The following is a 24,471-nucleotide window of genomic DNA, read 5'->3' on the forward strand; positions in this document are numbered from 1 at the left end:
ATCACTACACAGAGGCGGGTCCCCCTTATTCCACAAACAAAACAAGAGGTTCTCATACACCAATTTGGTGGGTCACAAATAAGAGGTTCTCATACACTAATTTGGTGTCTGGCTTGGCAATAAGCTTAAAAATAAAAAATTATTATTATTATTATTATTTATCGATATGTAGTTGCTCCTTCTCTCCATGTGCTTCTAACATGCCTTGGGAACTGCAACAGAAAAGCATAGAGCCCATACTAGTTATGTGGTTTTGTTGTTTATGTAAAACTAGAGATGTTCAAACTGTAGATGTCGCTTTCTATTAGTGAAGCAGATATCCCACTCTGTAATCACGTGTTTTAGCCTTTAGGCTGTAAGAGATTCACCAAGGTTCAATTGCTGAGAATGGATTTTACCTTGAGTTGTGCTTAACTTATACTGTAGATATTCTCGTTAAGAAAAAATTCTTAAATCGTTAGACATCTTTGTTGGAAAACATACTTCGCAGTGTACAAAATGTTTCCATTTTGAGTGAATTGTTAAACATTTGAAGGTGATTTAAAACAAGCACTTGGGGATTATATCAGTCTTCTATGTTGTACTATAGATGGACAACACCAAATACTTCAACCTCTTCACCTTGGGGGTATCTCTTACATACAGCAATTGGCATGCTGGGCAAGAGGAAATGTCTTGGTATTCCCTCAACCTTAGTGTTGTAGGAAGAATTTCAGCAGAGTCTTTGAATTTGACCCCAGAAGGCAGTGGTAGCCGGATTGTTGTTATTGTGTTGGTTCGTTTGTCTCTCCGGTGGTTATGCTTAACGTTATCTAATTTCATAAGACTCTTGCTAATAGTTAGTCCATTCATGTAACAGAGTATCTGTTGTAGGGTCACTTCCCACTGCTCAAACGTAAACTTTTATTTAAGATAATAGATGTTTTGTACAGGATTCTTTTAAGACAAATTCAGTCAACCAATTCTGTATAGAAGAACCAAGCTGAGTTTGATTGATGTCTGCGCCTTTGAAATTAATCAGTGGAAGTACCTGAAGAGCTCAATTGATGATCTACTTCAATAATTTCACAGTTGATATATGTTTATCTAAAAATGCTTAATATTCGTCCACCAAAGCGACCTTAATCTTTAATCTCCTCCGCTAAAAGACACTAGTAAGACTTTTTACCATCAAAACTAGATTTTGGACAGTGGGCTCTACAAAATACTATAACTACATGATAAGTTTAATTCAGCCTCAAGCACATCACTGCGTACGACCCCAGTGAGTGGCAGAAGAATTAACCACAGATAAATGTAAATAACATTGGCAAAGCATGAGTTCAAGTACACAATTTGAGCGCTAGTGCACACAATTAAGCCGAAGCTGCTGGGGATTTGGAACTGTAACAAGAAGCAAAAGGACTGAAATCGCGAATCAAAAATCCTATATAACAATTTTAGCAGAGGTTAGTTTCTGTACCAGGGGACACGTTTTCTTTGCATATTATTTGGGAATTCGAATGTCTTTATGGTTATTTATTGGCCGAATTCATGCCAATATGGTGAAATCGGCAGTTTCAACCAATTTATAATAATTTCAAAACCTAATGTTCATGAACAGTTCGAAATGCTCAAGTGTAGCCTAATGTGAGCATTAAAAAAGCACAAAAGAAATGGTATAGACCACACATTTAAGTTTATTATCCCATGATCAATACAGCTCGGCAGTTTCAACCGATTTAAGTAATCTTAAAATCTAACGTGGCCGGATTATATAACCTAAGCGAGCATTAAAAAAGACAAAAGAAATGGTATGCTCCCAAAAGCATGAATTCATCTCTCTGGATCAAAATCCTCCAGGCTCACTAAGCATAAGTACTTATGGAAAAATTTAGCGTACAGATTGGTGGGCGGATCGTTACAATATAAAGTATAACAATCACTAAGAATGCGTAAAATTTGTAGTAAACTATTTAGAGTAGAGTAATGGTATAAACATAACATTTAGTACAACGATACTCTGCAGGTTATAGATTCTCAAAAAAAGGCTCCAAGCCACTACAAAAACATGCAGATGAAGCTCTGAAACACGATATTAAACTTAGGTTATAGATTCTCAAAAAAAGGCTCCAAGCCACTACAAAAACATGCAGATGAAGCTCTGAAACACGATATTAAACTTAGGAAAAAACTTCTAAATTTTAATCACTCGGCAAAGTTCCCAAGAAAAAAACGAATTAGCAACGAGTTCTATACATTAATTTAGAGTAAAAGAACTAAGGTTCAGATTACATAGAGACCACCAAAATAAGTATAGTGGCGACGCATACTCTGTACTCTAACTCGTAGCTTTACTCAAATATTGCACACACAGCTTTCAATCTTCTTAAAACTCACATGAACGGGAGATGCCTAAATAATCGCTAAGAAACCTTAGCTTAAGGATCGCAAAAAGAGTCTCTCCGATTCAAATGGACCGGAAGAAACAAAAATTAAGCTCAAAGATTGAAGAAAAAACATTCAAAACTCCACATTATGCATAGAATAGATGAAAACAAGTAAGGAAAACTAGTGATTGTCAGAAAAACGAACGTTCCAAGTTACCGGGACTGCCGTTAGAGCAATCGGAATCGGTTGAGCGCAAAGACAAGCACAGGATAGTAGTGAGGGCGCCTTCCACACCCAGACAACTGTAATGGAATATTTCTGGGAAAAGAAAAAGGCTCAATACGAAACGACGAGAATCACCGCCATAACCATGTGCAAAAGCTTCGCTGTGGACACCGAAAGCATCTCGATACATGCAGAGCCAGCGTTGCAGGTCAAATAAAAGTGGGATAAAGACAAGTAACTGGGGGTCAAAATGACCAGGTATGTAGGCAGTAATCACTCGTTTTGCTCAAGGTCAGCGACGCCTATAAGAGTGCGATTCCCAAAGAAAGACTGCCTCCTTGGTGATAAGCATTGTCGCGCTGTGCATATTGTTAACTTTCCAACCATATGTGGAACCCACATTGCTCATGTAGCTTATTTTTTTTATTAGGGCAATGCCAAACCAAAGTTGTAGAGCAAAGAAGGCTGCCTTCTCGACTTGTGCTTTTCCTGTTTGGTCGTCGTTCCTTGAGTGGCTGCACGTTATGCTGTGGAGCCGTTACGTAAAGCCTTGTTGGCCACAGCCTTTCTCTCGATGTCCTCTTATCACATAACATAATCAAACCGAAGAACAGGTTTATTGTGGATATTCGTCAAAAGAAGTGAAGAACTTTTAATTAAGAAATATTTTATATTTAACCACATAAATAATATATGGCGAGGAAATAAAATGATATTTTATGTTTAGTTTATAAAATTATTAGTTTTATGTGTTTCATTTTTTGCAATTTAATTATTTTTTATTCAAATTGATGATGAGCTAGCTCAATTTTCTAACAATTTTTTTTTGAAAAAACAATGTCAAGAAATCAATGTTAACATATTCCCATGATTTTCTCCATGTCTTTGAATGCATCACATTCCAAAATGAAATGTTTTTTCTGATTCCACTACTTGAGACGTGCAAAATGTACACAGCCGTTCTTCCCAAACTTTTTTAGGTCTTTTCCACTGTCCTGTTTCACATGGAAGTTGATGCGAGTTGGTCTTGAGTTGAGCAATAAAAACCTTAGCTCTCCACTAAATGCTAGCTCCAATGAACTCTTTTTGTTGTAGATCACACGTAGGGTTGAAATGAAAAATACGAATATACAAATTATAAAACTTTATTTTATAAATGAAATGCTAGCTCCAATGAACTCTTTTTGTTGTAAATCACAGGTTGGGTTGAAATGAAAAATATGAATATACAAATTATAAAATTTTATTTTATAAAGTTTATTTAAATAATAGTATTAAAAAATATTATTATATTATGAAAAAAATTAGAATATAAAAGTGAATATTTAATTAATTTTTATTCATGATAAGTGAGAGATCAAATTGGTATATGAGGCTTTTTTACATTTGCAACCCTCTCACTTCATAGGTATCGTTTTTTTTTTTTTAAATCTAGGATAATCGGTAACTGGTGAGAGTTATCCTGAATAGACCCAGGATCAAATCTAACTCGCTGCCACTATAAACCTAGGCTACGTGCAACCACCTGCAAGCCACACAATAGCAGGAAACGTATGCCTCAACAAGAGCCGAGACGTCCACTATGGAGTCGCCTACTCTTCTAGCCAAGACACAACAGGTCATATATGTACTCAATGAGATTTGAACCCTCATCTCGCGGGTTACACCCCAGAAACTTACCGTTGAACCTCATATCGCTGTACTATAGGTATCGTCTTTGAGGGGTCTAGCGATTGGAACCCTAGTCGTCAGCCCTCTCTTCCTCTTTGCGGTTGTCTCTAATTCGATGGTGTTCCTTGGACGTTGTCGTTTCCATTTTCTTATCGCTACCTCCGTGAGTTGTCACTCAACATTATCACTTGTTGTTGCTCTCTGGCGTGGTCGGTTTTTGGGGTTTCGTGGTTTGCATGTGCTCAATTGCGGATGAAGAGTTGAGGGAGCAAATTTGTGGCACTTTGCTCCTCTACCCTAGTTTGTGCTTCTTCATGTTGGTCATTGCTCCTTTGATGTTCTTATCTCTGCCTGGGTTTTTGTTGGGTTTTTGCTCGATATTTTGTGAAGGCATGTGTTGGGCTTGTTTGTTGGGACTAATGGGCTGTTTGTGCCCAACTTCTTTGGCTAGTTTTTTTTGGCTTCTAAATATTTGCACCCTTTAGGGTTTTTTCTGGATTTTGGTTGCCCTTTTTGGGGTTTCTTGGCGAGCCTACGTGCCCTGCTTTCTTGCTTGGCCTTTCGGCTTTGTTGCTTTGCCGAGAGACGGTATTGTTTGAATGCTTTCAACATACGCAAAGGTATTGTTGGAATGCTTTCAACATATGCAAAATGTAACTTTGTTCCTTTTTCATGAATAAATTTATGATTTTTTTTCATAGGAAAAAAATCAAATTCATATATGAGATCTTTTGTTTGTAGATGTGGATGGGCCATATAGGCTACCCTCTTTGGATTTGAACCTATAACCTCTTATCAAAATATACATGTTTTTAACCATTAAAACCACTCAAATCATACAGTATGATTAACATGATTAATGTATTACCAACCTAGATCCATCTAAACTCCTAATCTACTAAGAGCCAAGAAGAATCAATTCTCTTGAGGTGCTCTTGATCTACTAAGCTTATATAGGGATCAAATCTCGTTTTACTTTGAAAGAGCTTTGCACCTCAAGAGATCTGATTCCTTTATGCTTAAAATTATATATATATATATATATATATATATTCTAACTTATAGAATAAATGATTTTTTTCACGACATGTTTTCTGGTTAATTTTAATAACCAAAAATCCAATAGAGATTTTTAAAATTTGAGTTTAAGTTGTTTAATGTACATAATTCTAGTGGCGTTGAATTAATTTATGCATTCTAAACAACAAAAAATGATACACTGATATGGGGATTAACGGTAAGTTTCGCTGGGTTCAAATCTCATTGAGTATATATATGACCTGTTGTGTCTTGGCTAGAAGAGTAGGCGACCCCATAGGGGACTCTAGCCTCTTGTTGAGGCATAAGTTTCTCAGGTCTTGTTGAGGCATAAGTTTCCTGCTATTGTGCATAAGAACAAGAGGCATAAGTTTCTTGCTATTGTGCATAAGTTTCCTCCTATTGTGGGGAGGCATAAGTTTCCTGCTATTGTGCATAAGTTTCCTCCTATTGTGCTCCTGCTATTGTGCATAAGTTTCCTCCTATTGTGCGGCTTGCAGGCGGTTGCACGTAGCTTAGGTTTATAGTGAGGTGGTCTATAGTGGCTAGATTTAAAAAAAACAAAAAATCACATTTTTTCTTGAAATTGTTTTGCGGAAAAAAATATATTTAGTTTATAAGTTAGACTACACACATATATATATTCTAACATATAGACTAAATAAACATATAGATGAAATAAATTTTTTCACCACTGGTTAATCTTAACCAAATTCCTCAATATATTTTTAAAAACTTGAGTTTAAGTTGTTTAATCCATTTATGCATTAAAAAATGCATTTTAAACAACAAAAAATCACATTCTTTCTTGAAATTGTTTTGGCGAATTCTGATGAAAAAATCTATTGAAGTTATAAGTTAGACTATATATATATATGCCCTAAAATTGTTTCTCTTTGCTCAGGGGTTCATCTTCCCATGATGTAAAGAAACAAGTTAACGACCTAAGCCTTACATACCACCAACTACAAGCAGAGTGGTTTTCCTTGAATAACAATGATGAGTCACCCTGCGTGGTTTTCCTTGAATAACAATGATGAGTCACCCTGCGAGTGAGAATAGTAATCAATGATGATTGTCGCTATTGTTGGTTTAACAACTGAGTTATAATAGATTTTTCCATTGTTATATATATATAAAATAATAAACTTTTTAAATTAAAAAAAATAAATATTAATTGATAAAAATAAAATTTAATTTTAAACTTTTGTTTTTTTTCCTAAAGTCAATTTAATGAATGCAATTTTAAAAATAAAAATAAATTATAGATATTCCAATTAAAAAAACTAAATTCAGATATTTTTGTATTAAAAATATATATATATATATATATATATAATTAAAATACATTTTTGGTTTATGTTAATCTTAAACCTTCTACCTTTGATTTTTAAAATTGATGTTTTCCTGCCTTCTTCCGGATTTATTTTTCAAAGTTGTTTTACCCATTAATGTGGATTTCTAAATTTTTAAATTTCAATTTTCAAACAATAATTTCACACAATTACACATTTTTAAAAACAAACCAACAAAAAAATTACAATTTTTTCTAAATATAAATTTATAATAATAATTTTATATTTTATTTAATTAGGTTTTCAATTTATCCTTGGTATAAGTTCTCCTGGTCACATATCTGTTTGCCCAAAGAGAACACAAGGTTTTCTAAACAAAATTCACCCACCTAACAAAATAAATAATAACAAATCCTAAACGGACGCCTCAGTTTCAAGTTACTAGACAAAAAATAGACTGTCTTCTAAAATATTACCACTCAGTTTAACCGGCAAAACAAGCTCTTAGGGCAGTTTTACCAAATTTTGATACTGGGTTCTGAAAGCTGCAATAACCATAGAAAAGTTTATCTACACCTCGGGCATGTTACTGAATACGAACGCTTGGCTCAATGATGCGCAGAAGAAACAAGAATAGGTAAAAATAAAATACACTGAACATCATTGCAGTGCACGAATTCATAAGTACATCTGTTGGCCAAATTCATGCCAATATTGTGAAATACAAATACATGAGTTCATTTAACAGTAAAGCTCTTCTGTAAAATATTTTTACAAACAAAATCTCCGGTTTGAAGATCGAAATGCACAAAATTGGCTCAGATAGAGCATAAAGTCAACATCCAAAAATCACAAAGAAACTTGAAACATTAGATTCAACCTAAAATTCACGAAAAGGGAAAGCGGAAATTGAAATAGTAGATTCAACTTAAAACTAACGAAATAACAAAATAACAAAACAATTTCTGAGAGATTCGAACACGAAACCTAATTGATCCAGACAACAAACCGTGTGACAAAAGAACAGTTTCTCAGAGATTCTAACACGAAACTTTTACAAATTGATCCAGACAACAAACCGTTGAATGTGACAAAAGAACTATATACATTAACTTAAAGCGAATTTCTGAAATTACTCACCGAAACCGCCAAAACAAGAAGAAAGATGTAGTGCCTTAACAATCTCGCAGTTCAGCTGAAATATCATAAATACAGTTTTAAATCCTTCAATTAAAAAAAGGGGAAAACGAATACGCCATTACCGAGAAAACACTATATGCACGGCCAAACAAGAAAAGAAAATCTCTTATGACTCAAATTTGCCCTGCTGAAATCGATTTTAAGCTGAAGGATCGAAATACGAGCATTCCTAAATTGCTCACTAAAGATATGCAAACAAGATAACAGTTGTCAGGGAAACTGAGGTTGATTGAAACTAAAGCGATCGGAGGCGTTTAGTGCTCCAATACCTGGAGGAGGCGCAGCGGTATAGTTATTATGCCTTCGGCAAGCTGAGAACTCCAGAACTCCAGCAAGAGTGAAATACATAGAAATAAAAAGTCAAGAGCAAAATGCAGCAATCCCCGTTATCGTTTGCCCAAGCTTATGTGGTCACTAAAAAGGGCTAGACACCTCTCTCCATCGTGTAAGGTAGAATCTCATGTCAAAGGTTCGAATAAAATATGATGGCAACTTGCCACGTAATTAGCGACAAAGGAATAAAGATACATTATTGGCAAGTAATAACTATTGTTTCGTTCGAGTAGGGTGAGGTTGGTGGTATATTATTTATTTATTTATATTTTTTATAATTTTGATATAAAATTTAAAATAAATAAAATTATTATTATTGTAGTATAATTATATAAATTAAATGGTTGGTTAGGCTCTTAAAATTATTTTTGTTTGGTTTAAATTCATTTTTTTTAAATATGAGAAAATAAGTTAACTAGTTAAGGATTTAAGTTTTTATGATATAAAATAAAGTAGTATAATTATATAAAATAAATGGTTGGTTAGGTTTTTAACACTGTTTTTGTTTGGTTAAAAGTTCATCTTTTTAAATATGAGAAAATAATTTAACGAGTTAAGGACCTAAGCCCAGAGGCAGGGTGAAAATCTACTCTCTTACGGACTATTAGTGGGTCATTCCAAATGGCTTGGTTTTCTTTGAATAAGCGTGTTGAGTTGGTCTGCATTAGAAGATATAGCAACAAGTTCGAAGATAGCAACAAGAACTGGTTGTCCTCATTGCTAGTTTGATAATGAGTTATGATAGGTTTTCCCTTCGAAAAATTAAATGGTTAGTAAATTTTGATAGATATCAATTTAGAGTAAATATCAAGAACACTTTTTCATGATACATCTCACACTACCCAGTTAAAAAATCATTATAATTTTATTTTAAATTATTATTTTAAATATTGATTGTTTGGAAAGACACTCTCAACTTGTATGAGGGAGATATTCTCTTACATTTAAAACTAATAAAATAATATTTACATTAACAAATTAAAAAGTAATAATAACTAAAAAATTCAATTTCAACCATAAATAAAATATTTCAATTTTCACATTCATTTTACATAAATTTTATATAGAGAGATAAAAATAGTTGAGAGTAAAATCGATTTTCACAATATTTTTACATCAACTTTATATAGAGATACAAAAATAATTGAAAGTGTATATATATATATATATATATATATATATATATATAATTCTTTTACTCATTAATATGGAGTTTACATTTTCCTTTCTTCGAATTTGCATTTCAATGTGGCTTTCCTTGAAGATTTGATTTTGGTTATTTATATATATATATATATATATTTCACTAATTAATATGGAGTTTACATTGCTTTTTTAACTTCTTCTTCTCTTCTAGTTTGCTTTTCAATGTAGCTTTCTTGGAAAATTAATCCTTGATATAAAATAGAAAGAGTCCTCACTTCTTTCTAATTCAAGCTATGAAAGAGATTTGTAATACCTTCAATATTTAATATGGAATTGACATGTAACATTTAAAAAAAATATTAAAAACAAAAATAATTTAACGTGTTATATATATATATATATATATATATATATATATATATATATATATATTCTACTAATGGATATGAAAGGGACATGTATAAACATTTTAATGCGAAGGATGGTGAATCATAAATAAATTTTTCCAAAATCAATTCTGTATATATTATATAACCTTAGTGAACAAAAAAAAACTTTAGTTAAAACAATTTATTAGTGTTTTACTCAAAACTAGCATAGATCCATCTTAACTCTAGATCTACGAAGAGCCCAGAGGAAACAAATCTCCCAAGATGCAAACATTTCCTCAAGTTTTGCACTTAAAAAGATATTTGCATCTTCAAATCTACAAAGGCTAAAAGGGATAAAAGCTCTCAAGATACAAACCTCTTTTTGAGTGGAAAACTTAAAGAAAATTTTACACTTCAAAAAAATTGATGTTTCTGAGAACTTGATAGATCATCTAAAAATATATGTAACAAGGAAAACATAATAAAACAACAATAAATAATAAAAATTTAATGTCATAAATAAAAACTAAATAAAATTGAATAATCGAATCTTATAGTTATTAAATGATTTTTTTTATATATTTATTAAATGACTCCTCTTTTAATAAATTAAAAAACATAAATTTTACAAATAACTTCAAAATAAATCTCAAACTTCTATCTTTAACTAGTATTAAAAATATTTCATAAAAATTATATATATATTTTATTTTATTTTAAATTATTATAAAAAAATATTCTATATTTATAAAAAATAGATATTGATATTTACCATAAATATAATTTTTATTGATTTTTTTTACAATAAAAATTATCGTTTCTTTAATTTTTTAAGTAATATATAATAAAAATGTATATATTTTCAAATAATATTAAATCATGCTTTACCACGATTATCATAAATAAAGTTTACCCAAGGACAAAGATTCTCACCAATATTTCTATAATTGTGGATGAATTGTGATGAAAACAATAACATTATCCATGCTTTTGAATTATTTATTTGATCAAAATCCTAAAAATTACGTTGCTTTAATTATATAAATAACCCCTTTGCATAAGTGTTTCTAATTATGAGCAAACTTATCTTTACAAATATTAAAATCTTGGTGGTATTACAAGGAAACATGTATCTTACCCACCAACTCAACACGCCACTCTACCTGCCACCCAAATCGTGTTGACTGACCTAACTCAAAGAAATTTATTGAAGAATTTTAAAGTAGTAGAAATGATACAATAATAGAATAGAAAAAAGAATCATATGATAAAGAAGGCGGTGTCAACTCCTCCACCAGCTCATTCCCATCCCTATTGATCTGATGTCGTGCCTTACTAATATTTTCTCCTTTTGCATATATGCGGGGGAGTGGATTATTGAGTGGCTCCACAGGTTGCCGACACAACCTTGTTTTGCTAGTATATTAATTTTTTTATATTTTTTATTAATTATTATTTTTTATTTGTGGTAGGTACCGTAGTAGTATTTAGTTTTATTTTGACTGTGTATTAATTTGTTTTTAGTTTTATTTTGACTGTGTATTAATTTGTTTTTGACTAAAAAAATTACCGTTTATTTATAATTTATTATTGGAAATTTAATTTATATTGTTTTTATTATTATTTAAATATATTTATTTGTAAAGTAATTGGTTGAGGTTTTATTATGGGTTTTTAGTACTTTAGTTTATGTTAGTTATTATTTTTTTGTTTTTAATTTTATTTAACATTTTGATTTTGATTTTGATTTTTTTTTTTTTCTATTTTCATAAATTATGAATTTCCCTCCATGATGATGATGATGATGGTGGTTAACGTCCCAGACCAAACATTGGTGTTGGTCTATCGGACCTAAAGAAACAAATTATTTATTTTGATGTAAGATTTTATTCCTATGCTCAAAAAGTTTGGAGAGAAACCTCGCGAGCTCACTATAATTTTGACATTGTAAAAAGCTAGGAAGGTCAGTGTTGTAACAAAGATTGTGAAACTGAGATCTAATGTGGTTGTATGCGGGGCACTCTAAGAAGTGGTTTTCATCCTCACGTTCCTATTCTCACATATATGGCAGATCCTTACCATCCATGGCGTTTTAGGAATTGCCCGACCTGTTTCACTATGGAGCTCATGAGAATTCATTATAATTTTTGCTATATTAATTTTCTTCTTTGAGCTAGTTAAAATAGAGAGATGCTTTTGATCTTCTAGGGTGGGGTTGATGACCTTCTTATAATAACTTAATTTTCTTTTAGCCGCTAAATCTTTCTCACACCACATTTTTTCTTTGAACTTAAAAGTAACAATATCTTTAATGTTATTTATGTCTTGCAATGCATCATTCTCGTTGATCTCCCAATAGTTTAACCAAGCCCTTGTGTCTTTATGCCACCCCCGATTGAGCCTTAGGTGGTTTTGGCTGGAATTTAAAGCTAGCTTAGGAAGTCTATGATCGTTTATGTTATTGAGTTTGTGCTTGTATAGCAGAAACCTAATCATAGATAGGCTCTCAATAGGGGAAAGACATGCTTCTATAAGGAGAATAGGATATGGTGTATTACTTTTAATTTTCAGGTTATAAGTTATAAAATGCTTCTGGATTTGCTCAATCTTTCTCCATGATTCTCTGGAGATGCTACAACCCCAAACCTCACAGCCATATAAGATAACAAGAGTGACTAAAGTTTCAAAGAGGAACTTCTTTTTATCCCACATTACGAGGTTTGTTGTTTTACAATTATTTTCAAGACCAAAATAAGCTTTCCACCCCCCATATTTTCAATTTAAAATAACTTATTATAATATATATATATATATATATATACATAAAATAAAACACACATATATATAAAATAAACATATATATTAAAGTGTATATATGTTAATGTGAACAATATTACTTATTCATATTTAGGCCGATAGGCCTTCCTATGCATCAACTTCTTCGTCAACACTTTTACCCTGCTCCGTTCGATCAAGTGAGACACTTTCAACCGTTGATCTGAACCAGAAAAGGAAACAACGGAAAATCAAGAAAGCACGGAAAGTCAAGAAAGCACAAAAGCTCACGAGAAAGGATTCTATGCAGAAAATCAAGAAAGCCCACCCTTTTTCCTGTGGAAAAATCATCAATCCCATGCCTTTCCGCCATGAAGCACTATCATTTCCTATTATGGAACTATAGGAACATGTTACGAACAGAGGCAACTGTAGCGCCATGAACAAGCTCGCCCTCTGTCAAAGCCTCCTTTAAACACCATACTCCCACATTCGATTCCGCTCCGCAGTTTTCCTGCAATCGACAACATACTGGCTGTAGCCGCTGTGTAATAAGAGCCTTTTGAAGATCCGCCCTTAGATATTCAGATTTCAGCCAAAAATGGCTCTGAGCAGCGCTGCGGCTGATACGGATGGATCGGTTCATTCAACTTTTGCTTCAAGATATGTTCAGGAATCCTTGCCTCGGTACGTCTTCCTTCCTTCCTTCACCCCCATTCTACTGCTTTGCTTTTTCCAAGGATCGTTTTAATTCCACTAGCAAATAATGGGTGCATTCAGGATCTTTGCCATCTGTCTAGTCTGGTTTGAATGTGTGTGTTCTCAGGTTTCGAATGCCGGATAGGTCCATTCCCAAAGATGCCATGTATCAAATCATCAGTGACGAGCTGATGCTGGATGGGAACCCCAGGCTCAATCTTGCCTCTTTCGTGACTACATGGATGGAACTTGAATGTGATAAGCTCATCATGCAGGCCATCAACAAGAACTATGTTGACATGGACGAGTATCCTGTCACCACAGAATTGCAGGTAATGGTAGTTCTTGTGATAAACTTCTGCTTTTATTATTTCTAGATCTGAAATCCGCTCTCAGATCTATTTTGATCATTTAGGCCCTCGAAATTTTTTGAAAGGTTTGGGTGCTTTCCTCTTTTTTTTTTGGTTTGGAGACAGAGGGGCCGAGGAACTTCTTCCTCTTTTGCAAAACCTCATCGGCGGAGGGACCTTTGTAAAGCCGCAGCACGTAGTTGAATGGTGGAAGTTCCAGTTCATTGACATCTTTGACAGCCGAGGTCCCTGATTGCTGCGAGAGGAAACGGCAACTGCTGAGAGACCCCGAGGATCGAACCTTCGACCTCAGGCTATTACTGCCAAGCAAAAATCTCAACATATTTTCCCCGTGTAAAATGGAATGAAGCCTCTGCATCTGAAAGGGAATGAAGACTGAACCTTAGCCCGTCTCCACTGGTTTTTATCATGAGCATAAAGTAGCAGGGCATCGCCGGGAAGATTGGATGGAAGTCCATGTTGGTCCGACTCACTCAGAGTCCACTTTCCAAAATTCTGAGAATCCAGATTCCAATAATGTTGAAACATGTACGTTGTGGTGTGCAGCTGTAGATCCGCTTAGTCTGATAAGGCTTTTGCAAAATATTCGGGTAATGTTTTGATAAAATTTAGCGGAATTTTTTAATTTTGGGAAATTTTAGTTATAGTGAGAAGTTTTAAAATTTTAGGTATTTAAGAGTTTTTGACGGTGCTAAATCTATTTTCACGATCACAAACAAAATTCAAACACTATCAGATTTATTGAGAAAAAAATAACCATATCCAAACAAATTTGTCTCTCTATAAACAACGCCCTTTAAATCAATTCAATGTTTAGTTGGGATCCTCTCTAAATGTAGATTCATCCCATTTTTAGTTGATGTGACAGGTTTAATCAATTCAATGTTTAGTTGGATCCTCTCTAAATGTAGATTCATCCCATTTTTAGTTTATGTGAAAGGTTTATGCAAACTTTTTTTTATGGGATGATGTGTTTAGTTGGAATAGATTCATCCCATTTTTAGTTGATGTGACAGGTTTATGCAAACTTTTTTATGGGATGATGTGTCAGGTCACCATGTCCATTGCCTGTGACCTCTTAGAAACCAGGTTTTTTATTTAAAAAATTTTCCAGCTAGGTTTTTCATTTAATTTTTATTTATATAATTTTTTATTTTTATATTAGATTGAGTGGCTTATATGAATTTTTTAAAAACAGAGTAGTGGTTGAATTGGAATGGAATCATCTATATAGATTTTTTTATTTAATTTATTATTTATATATTAAATAGAGTGGTTTATATAATTTTTTTTGGGTTAAAAGTAGTGATTGAATTGGAATTGGAAAAGCTAAGCAAAAAAAATTAAAAAATTAGAATATATATATATATATATATATATATATATATATATATATATATATATATAATTTATTTATTTTTCTAATATATTAAAATTTATTTTTATGTCATTGTATTAATAGAGTAATGGTTAAATAATATTGATCGAAATTAAAGTAGTATAAAAAATAGAGGAAAGCCTAACAAATTTTAAAAACATTGTCACAATACAATCTCTAATTAATAAATTAATCACCAAATAAATAAAAGAAATTTATAATAAGAAAAGAAAAAATAATCCATTAATATATAATTTTGAAGTATTGTGCAAAATATTTGATAATAAAGAAACTAATATTATATAAAAATTAGAATCATACTCAAACACCAAATTAATTTTAAAATAATAATAATAATTTTTATTATTTTAAATATTTTAAGTATGTATTAACTTTAATAAATTTTTAAGTATATATAATTTCATTTATGTGGATTTTTTAAAAATTAATAAAATCACGTTGTATTTTATAAAATATTTATATATATTAGATATCATTTTTGGGATTCAACTGCGTTAAGTAAGTCATTCAAACGTATGACCATTTCCATGAGAGGTAGTCGTAACTGACTAATTTCTCATGATTTTTGAATAGTTCACTTAGCACTCATTGCATCGGGTGATGCTCACAGGGGTGAAGAAGTGGGATTGAAACTAGTGAAATGTGGAGAACGAATCACATAGCATCAATCATCACTTCCGGGGCTTGCACCCGGTAACCAGGACTTCCCAGGAGGTCACCCATCCCAGAACTCCTCTGGCTCAAGCGCGCTTAACTGTGGAGTTTTTCCCCACAATCAAGCCCACTTAGCTTGCTACCCCATTTGCAAAACCTTAGCAAGTATTGTGCCTCATGAACCATTCAAGTAGAGATCCCTTGACTCTTTTTGAATTTAAGTATGGGGGATTTACGCAGTGCATTATATTAGATATCATTTTTGGGATTCAACTGTGTTAAGTAAGTCATTCAAACGTATGACCATTTCCATGAGAGGTAGTCGTAAGTGACTAATTTCTCATGATTTTTGAATAGTTCACTTAGCACTCATTGCATCGGGTGATGCTCACAGGGGTGAAGAAGTGGGATTGAAACTAGTGAAATGTGGAGAACGAATCACATAGCATCAATCATCACTTCCGGGGCTTGCACCCGGTAACCAGGACTTCCCAGGAGGTCACCCATCCCAGAACTCCTCTGGCTCAAGCGCGCTTAACTGTGGAGTTTTTCCCCACAATCAAGCCCACTTAGCTTGCTACCCCATTTGCAAAACCTTAGCAAGTATTGTGCCTCATGAACCATTCAAGTAGAGATCCCTTGACTCTTTTTGAATTTAAGTATGGGGGATTTACGCAGTGCATTATATTAGATATCATTTTTGGGATTCAACTGCGTTAAGTAAGTCATTCAAACGTATGACCATTTCCATGAGAGGTAGTCGTAACTGACTAATTTCTCATGATTTTTGAATAGTTGATTTATATATATTTTAGTGTAACAAAATGTTCTTTTATTATAAAGTTTCAAATTATATATATATATATATATATATATATAGATAATATTTTTTATAATTTTAAATATAAATATTATTATAAAAATAAATTTAAATTTAAATTATATAAAAAAATTATAATTATTAAATACACTAAAATTATTATTATTATTATTATAATTATAGTGGTGAAATGATACTAAAGTCAATTTTATTAAAAAAAATGTAATGTTTAGTTTTTTTAAAATAATCACAATCAATGTAAGTAGATATACATTCTCAAAATAAGTGATGGATGATTTTAATTTACCCAATGTGTGCATATCTCCTCTCTGAGCTTAGCCTAATTTGTGAAAGATGCTCTTTAGATGGTAGTATCTAGAAACTAGAAACTAGAGTCCAATTAAATATGTCTATTTTGAAGTAGAGTTTAAAGGATTACATGAAGGTGATTCATCTATTTAATCTTTGAATTGAATTTATTACATTATACCATTTGTTTAATCCTTGATACCTCACCATTTGTTTAATCCTTGATGCCTCTCAAAAAGAAGGAAAAAGTGAAATCAACATATGGGCACAATCTTTTGGTAAATATATATTCTAATGGGTTTATCATAGTTTGATAACTAATCTCTGCAAATTAGTTTATGTATGGGTCTATGTGTGCAAAGGTTGAGATTCATATATCTAAATTCATTGTTTGATTTTGCAAATTGCTATATGATTTATATGATGTAAGCCTTTGATACTTGTGATAAATTATGTTAGATTTTCAATTATAATTATTTGATCTTGTAGTAAATCTTTTTCCATCTATTAGAATCCAATAATATAAGAAGTAAAAACATTGACTAATTTGGAATTCCAACTAATTTTTTGAAGTTTTGAGTTGATTCAAAATTGAGAAAAAATATTGAAGATATTCCTTCATCATACAAAGATGTAAAATGATGGCATAACTTTATTCATCCCTAAAAAAATTGTCAAATGAGGAAAATAAATCACATTGCTATAATATTAGCTTACTTGATTTTAAATTCTAAAATTAATCTTTGAAAGATCCAACCATCTCAAAATCCATTTCTCTTTTTTTATTAATCTTTTGAGAAGAAGAGTCGATACATATAGTAAAGTATATGACTGTATTTTAGTATCTCTTCTAGACATATTTAATTGGACTCTAGTTTCTAGTTTCTAGATACTACCATCTAAAGAGCATCTTTCGCAAATTAGGCTAAGCTTAGAGAGGAGATATGCACACATTGGGTAAATTAAAATCATCCATCACTTATTTTGAGAATGTATATCTACTTAATTTGATTGTGATTATTTAAAAAAAAACTAAACATTACATTTTTTTTAATAAAATTGACTTTAGTATCATTTCACCATTATAATAATAATAATAATAATTTTATTGTATTTAATAATTATAATTTTTTTTATATAAATTAAATTAAAATTTATTTTTATAATAATATTTATATTTAAAATTATAAAAAAATATCATATATAATTTGAAACTTTATAATAAAAAACATTTTATTACACTAAAATATATATAAATATTTTATAAAATACAGCATGATTTTATTAATTTTTAAAAAATCCACGTAAATGAAATTATATACACTTAAAAATTTAATAAAGTTAATACATAGTTAAAATATTTAAAATAATAAAAATTATTATTATTATTTTAAAATTAATTTGGTGTTTGACTATGATTCTAATTTTTATTTAACATTAGTTTCTTTATTATCAAATATTTTGCACAATACTTCAAAATTATATATTAATAGATTATTTTTTCTTTTCTTATTATAAATTTCTTTTATTTATTTGGTGATTAATTTATTAATTAGAGATTGTATTGTGACAATGTTTTTAAAATTTGTTAGGCTTTCCTCTATTTTTTATACTATTTTAATTTCAATCAATATTATTTAACCATTACTCTATTAATACAATGACATAAAAAATAAATTTTAATATATTAGAAATATATATATATATATATATATATATATATTAATTTTTTTTGCTTAGCTTTTCCAATTCCAATTCAATCACTACTTTCAACCCAGAAAAAATTATATAAACCAATCTATTTAATATATAAATAAAAAATTCTATATAGATGATTCCATTCCAATTAAACCATTACTCTGTTTTTAAAAAAATTATATAAGCCACTCAACCTAATATAAAAATAAAAAATTATATAAATAACAATTAAATGAAAAACCTAACTGCAAAAATTTTTAAATAAAAAACTTGGTTTCTAAGAGGTTACATGCAATGGACATGGTGACCTAACACATCATCCCATAAAAAAGTTTGCATAAACCTGTCACATCAACTAAAAGTGGGATGAATCTATTCCAACTAAACACATCATCCCATAAAAAAAAGTTTGCATAAACCTTTCACATAAACTAAAAATGGGATGAATCTACATTTAGAGAGGATCCAACTAAGCATTGAATTGATTAAACCTGTCACATCAACTAAAAATGGGATGAATCTACATTTAGAGAGGATCCCAACTAAACATTGAATTGATTTAAAGGGCGTTGTTTATAGAGAGACAAATTTGTTTGGATATGGTTATTTTTTTCTCAATAAATCTGAATCGTGAAAATAGATTGATACCTCACCATTTGTTTAATCCTTGATGCCTCTCAAAAAGAAGGAAAAAGTGAAATCAACATATGGGCACAATCTTTTGGTAAATATATATTCTAATGGGTTTATCATAGTTTGATAACTAATCTCTGCAAATTCGGTTATGTATGGGTCTATGTGTGCAAAGATTGAGATTCATATATCTAAATTCATTGTTTGATTTTGCAAATTGCTATATGATTTATATGATGTAAGCCTTTGATACTTGTGATAAATTATGTTAGACTTTCAATTAGAATTATTTGATCCTGTAGTAAATTTCTTTCCATCTATTAGAATCCAATAATATAAGAAGTCAAAACATTGATTAATTTGGAACTCCAACTAATTTTTTTGAAGTTTTGAGTTGATTCAAAATTGAGAAAAAATCTTGAAGATATTCCTTCACCATACAAAGATGTAAAATGATGGTATAACTTTATTCATCCCTAAAAAAATTGTCAAATTTGTAATGAGGAAAATAAATCACATTGCTATAATATTAGCTTACTTGATTTTAAATTCTAAAATTAATCTTTCAAAGATCCAACCATCTCAAAATCCATTTCTCCCTTTTTATTAATCTTTTGAGAAGAAGAGTCGATACATATAGTAAAGTATATGACTATATTTTAGTATCTCTTCTAGAGAAATTCAACAATTCTAATTTAATAATCCTATCGGCCTCTCTTTGTACCTTTTGGGACAATTGCTAGTTATTAATTGTATTCAACAATACAACATTTTATTAGTTGTTTTATTTTTATGATGAAATCTTTGTTTTATTATTTTTTTAGTTTAATTAAGTTATATAAGCGCTAGTTATAGCTTTTATGTATTTTTTATTCAAATAAAGTTAAAAAAATGAATAGTGTTCTTTTAATTTTTTTAGAAAATTATAAACTAAATAATTTTAAAATAAATTAAAAAAAAATATTATTTTTAATTAATTAAAATTATAATTTTTCATATAAAAATAAAAATAAAAATAAAAATTATTGAATGTAAGAAAATTTTTATTTAAATAATTGAAAGTAAAATTTTACTATCAAAATTCTTAATTCTCATTGATTACATAAAATTGTAATTTTAACTTTAAAAATTGCAAAAAGTTGCTTAAAAAAACTAAATTTATCCACAAATCAAATTATTCTAATAGCTTTATATTAGATTATTTTATAATAAATTTATCCACGAATTAAATTATTCTAATATCTTTATATTAGATTATTTTATAATAAATTTATCCACGGATTTTGTATAATTCACTTGCCATCTTAAAAACCCTAAAAAGTAAAAATATTACATGAACTGCCATATCAATGTGGGCTAAATAATGAAGTTTAATAATTCACTAGCCACCTAAAAACACTAAAATGTAAAAATATTGCATGAATTGCCATATCAATGTGGGTTATGTAAACTTGTTTAAGAATTTGCACTAATTCCGAAGTGCTCGAGTTAATGCATTAGATGTGACAACAAATCTCATTCAATTATGCAAAAAGGTTAGGGATGAGTGCAAACTCCAAAAGATGCTCAGCAATAGCGAACCATATCCATGGTGTTGGGTCTTTCTCGCTCTAAAACCAACGTACATTTTTCTAAAATATAATATACATATTGAAGTCAACTTCCCCCAATGTTGATTGGAGTATAGAAGTAAAAGGCTTGTTTTCCTAGGTGCTAAGGCCAGTGAAAGAAACCACGAGACAACTACTTTAGTAGAATATTAGTTATTTAACTATTTTCTAAAGTTAAATTTAGGAAAATTTAAAAAATCATAGGTTGATTTGTGATCTAATCTTAGCGCTTTATCACGATTTAATCTGAGCCATTGTGAGGAAGATTAGGGTTGAGATCAAAATTATAAGAGGAGATAGAGCGAGTTAATTGACCACAAGTAGTGTGTGTCAAAACAACAAAAGAAAGGTTGAGGGCTTCAACATGTTGTAAAGATTTAGAATCCAGGAAGAAGAAATGAAGTTAAGGTCAATTTGCCTTAGCTCAAACAACCTTAGTGCAACCTCTAGTTTGTGTTATTCACACGGGGCGCACATAGTCAGATTTGCACAGGTTGTACAATAACTCTAGTGCGTGAGAGGGAGATTAATTCATCTCATAGCTGATCAATTGTTTGTTTAAGATGGAAGGGAAGTATCACCCTTGTTGTAATTATCAGAAGAAAATCCTTTTACTAAAGAAGGAAATAAAAGACACAATGTTGCAAGTTTTCACCGGAGTTGGGGTTTCATGGGTATATCTTGTGTTCTATGTGTTGATGAGTTTGTCTTTTGATTTATTTTCTATAGTGCATGTTAAGTTAGAAAACTCAATGTATTTGTGATTTAAGTTTCCGTAATATCATTTTTTTGTATTTATGGGTTTTTACACTTAGAAAATTGTGAATCAGATTATTGGGTTTGAAGTAAATCTAACATGGTATCAGATCTTAGTTTTTTTTTTGAAGAACAAGTATAAATCTTATCTTCAGGAGTAGATATTGTGATTCATAGGGAGTAGGTCTATCAAATTGATTTGGTTGTTAGGGTTTCAACGCAGTGCACATTGTTTCTGGTAGTGTGAATTGTAATCAGCAATTTGATTTGTCAGTATGGCATATCAAGGTCTCATTTTTGAAGACAAATTGGATGGTACATCCAACTTCTGTTTGTGGAATGAAAGGATAGTAGTGGTGATAGAGGAACAAGGGGTTTGGGATTTTGTTGATAATGTTCCAACAACACCCACTGACCTCAATAGCTGGATCAACACAATAAGATGGATGTTGAAAGAAGGATCATCCTGGAAGGAGTCAAAGACCAAATTATCCCTCCCCTAACAAGGAAGAAGAAGGCCAAAGATATGTGGACAACCATCATTGGTCTCTATCAGGGTTCAAGCGAGGCCAAATAGTTGGTGTTGAAGGACAAACTCAGAAGTATTAAGATGTCCAAGTTAGATTATGTAGTTACTTACCTCACCAAGTTTTCAAAAGTAAAGGAAGAGTTGGTTGATGTGGGTGAGACAATTCGAGATAAGGATCTGGTAAATTTTACTCTATTAGGTTTCACCATGTCATGGAAAACCTTCACAGATGGCATATGTGCCCAAGAAAACTTTCCAGATTAGGAGAAGTTATGGGGTGATTGTGTCCGATAGGAGATTTGTAGAAAAGCTCAAGCTGGATCTTGTGTTAAAAGCAAGGAAGATGAAAAAGATTTTGCTCTAGCCAGCAAAGGGACCAAGTCCAAGGGTAAAAATAGCAGTGGTGGTGGTGAACCGAGTTCTAAGGGTGAGAAGAAGAAAAATGATCTTAGCAAGATCAAGTGCTTTTCGCGCCACTAGTTTGGACATTGTGCTACTAAATGCCATAACAAGAAGAAAGGGTCCAAGAAGGACCAAGTAGCAGCCTATGCAAAGATAGATGAGTTCTCTTCTCATTTTGAGAAGTTTTCACTCATCGCTTGCATGTCAAGATTAGTGACTACTAGTTTATGGTATGTGGACAATAGTGCATCTTGCCATATGACAAGAAACAAGAAGTACTTCAGCAAAGGCTATTTACTAAGGACTAAAAAGTTATGCCTATTTATAGTATTGTAGGCGACTATTCCTGATTGACAAGTCATACATATAGAATGTAGGCAAATATTCACTAAAAACATGTAATTTACTACTAGAATTGGTAACTTCTTTTTTTGCTAATATCATCCATTTAACCATATATATGTAAAAAAAAAGGGCATTTTTTTAATGAAATGGGCGAATATTTTGTTAGAAAATGTCCAAAAATTTGCCAATTAGCGAAAATTTTCCCCTAAAACTTTCCCTGGCAAATTGTCAGAAAAGGACATGTAGTTGGATATTAAGATGAAAGTCAATGGGATGTACCAAGCCAAGGGTATTGGTACAGTTCATTTTGAGTGGGAGTCTCGAAACCCTCTATATCTCATAGATGTTCTTTACATATCATGGCTCAAGAAGAACCTCATTTCAATTTCAATTTTGGAGGATAAGGGGTACGAGGTGACCTCAACATAGGGTAGGGTTTTATAAAACCCTATGACTCCAAGGTGTCGAAGTATATTGGGGTTAGGTGCAAGAGCTTATTCAGATTACAATTTGAGACAACAACAACATAGACTAGAAGAGGAGGTTGTGACTCAGGGAGCGAGCTTGGAGAGTTGTGGCATAGGCGCATGGAGCATTTGCACCATGGAGCTTTGAAGATTTTCAAGAAGATAGTGATAGGGTCGCCATAGTTCAGTGTGGATCAACATGAGGTGTGTAAGGGATGTACATTTGGCAAGTATGCCAAGTCTTCTTTTCCTAACAAAGACAATAGGGCCTTGGACCTTATTCATTTAGATGTTTGCGGTCCATTCTCTATAGTATCCCTTAATGGGTACAAATATTATGTCACCTTCATAGATGATCACTCGAGAAAGACTTGGATATTCTTAATGAAAAAGAAAGATGAGATCTTCTCGAAATTTTTGAAGTTTAAGGCCTTGGTTGAGAATCAAATTGGCAGGAAATCAAGGTGCTGAGATTTATAATGGTGAGGAGTATACCTCAAACACATTCAAGGAGTTGTGTACCAAGGAGGGCATCAGGAGGGAGTTGATCACACCATATAGCCCTCAGCAAAATGGGGTGGTAGAGTGCAAGAATACAGCCATAATTAGAGCGACCAAATCCATGTTGCATGATCAAGGATTGCTTAAGTTTCTTTAGGTCAACGCATGCAATATTGTAGTTTTCTTGTAGAATCAAAGCCCACATAGAGTGTCAGGACGAGTTAAACCAAAGGAGGTGTTTATAGGGAAGAAATCGGATGTGTCTCATTTTTGCATATTCGGTAGCCTTGTATATTTCCATGTACCATAGGAGAAAAGGAAGAAGTAGGAGCCCACAACAAAGAAGGGAATCTTCATGGGCTACATCAAGGCATCTAAATTGCACATTGTGTACATTCCATCACATAGAAAAAAAATCATCATGAGAGATGTGATGTTTGAGGAGGATAGCCCACCTTGAAGAAGTCCTTAGAGCATGAGTAGGCTATAATATGTAGGAGGAGGAGTAGCAGTCTCCCAAGTAGGAGGTTCATTTAGTACCTCAGACTACAACTTAGCATGGGCACGTTGAACAACATGAGGATGAGAAGGACACGCTGATGGAAGAGAGAGTAGAGCCCACTCAGGCAACGAAACCCAACACCGGGAGAAGGAGAGCGAGATGGGAAGATCAACTGATTTAGGAGGTGAGCGAGCAAGTTGGTGCTCCAAGAACATCATTTCGACAAAATAGATAGCCACAAAGGTACACATGATATATGGCACTTATGGCGAAGTTATTGATTGTTGAGCCTTCCTGCTATCAAGAGGCAACCACTCAACAAGTGTGTAGAGATGCCATGGTGGAGGAGTAT

At 31.8% G+C, this 24,471-nt stretch overlaps 1 protein-coding gene across 3 annotated transcripts in view; it reads right to left on the minus strand.

The window, feature by feature from the left end:
- The window catches only part of LOC149258928 (tubulin alpha-2 chain-like), a 42,354-nt gene that overhangs the window by 4,640 nt on the left and 13,243 nt on the right, over window positions 1-24,471 (minus strand). The window contains exon 1 of one of the 3 annotated variants that reach the window (XM_089416788.1): window positions 7,740-7,762. The exons of 1 other annotated variant lie outside the window; for it this stretch is intronic. The gene's annotated coding sequence lies outside the window, so the exon portion shown is untranslated. Of the gene's footprint in view, window positions 1-2,586; window positions 2,885-7,739; window positions 7,763-24,471 lie in introns of those variants that run through there. One more of the 3 variants, XM_089416771.1, reaches the window with a different exon arrangement.

The sequence above is a fragment of the Pinus tabuliformis genome, chromosome 6 (genome assembly GCF_031772625.1).
Source record: "Pinus tabuliformis cultivar Carrire ecotype Pingquan chromosome 6, CPIR1, whole genome shotgun sequence".
NCBI lineage: Eukaryota > Viridiplantae > Streptophyta > Pinopsida > Pinales > Pinaceae > Pinus > Pinus tabuliformis.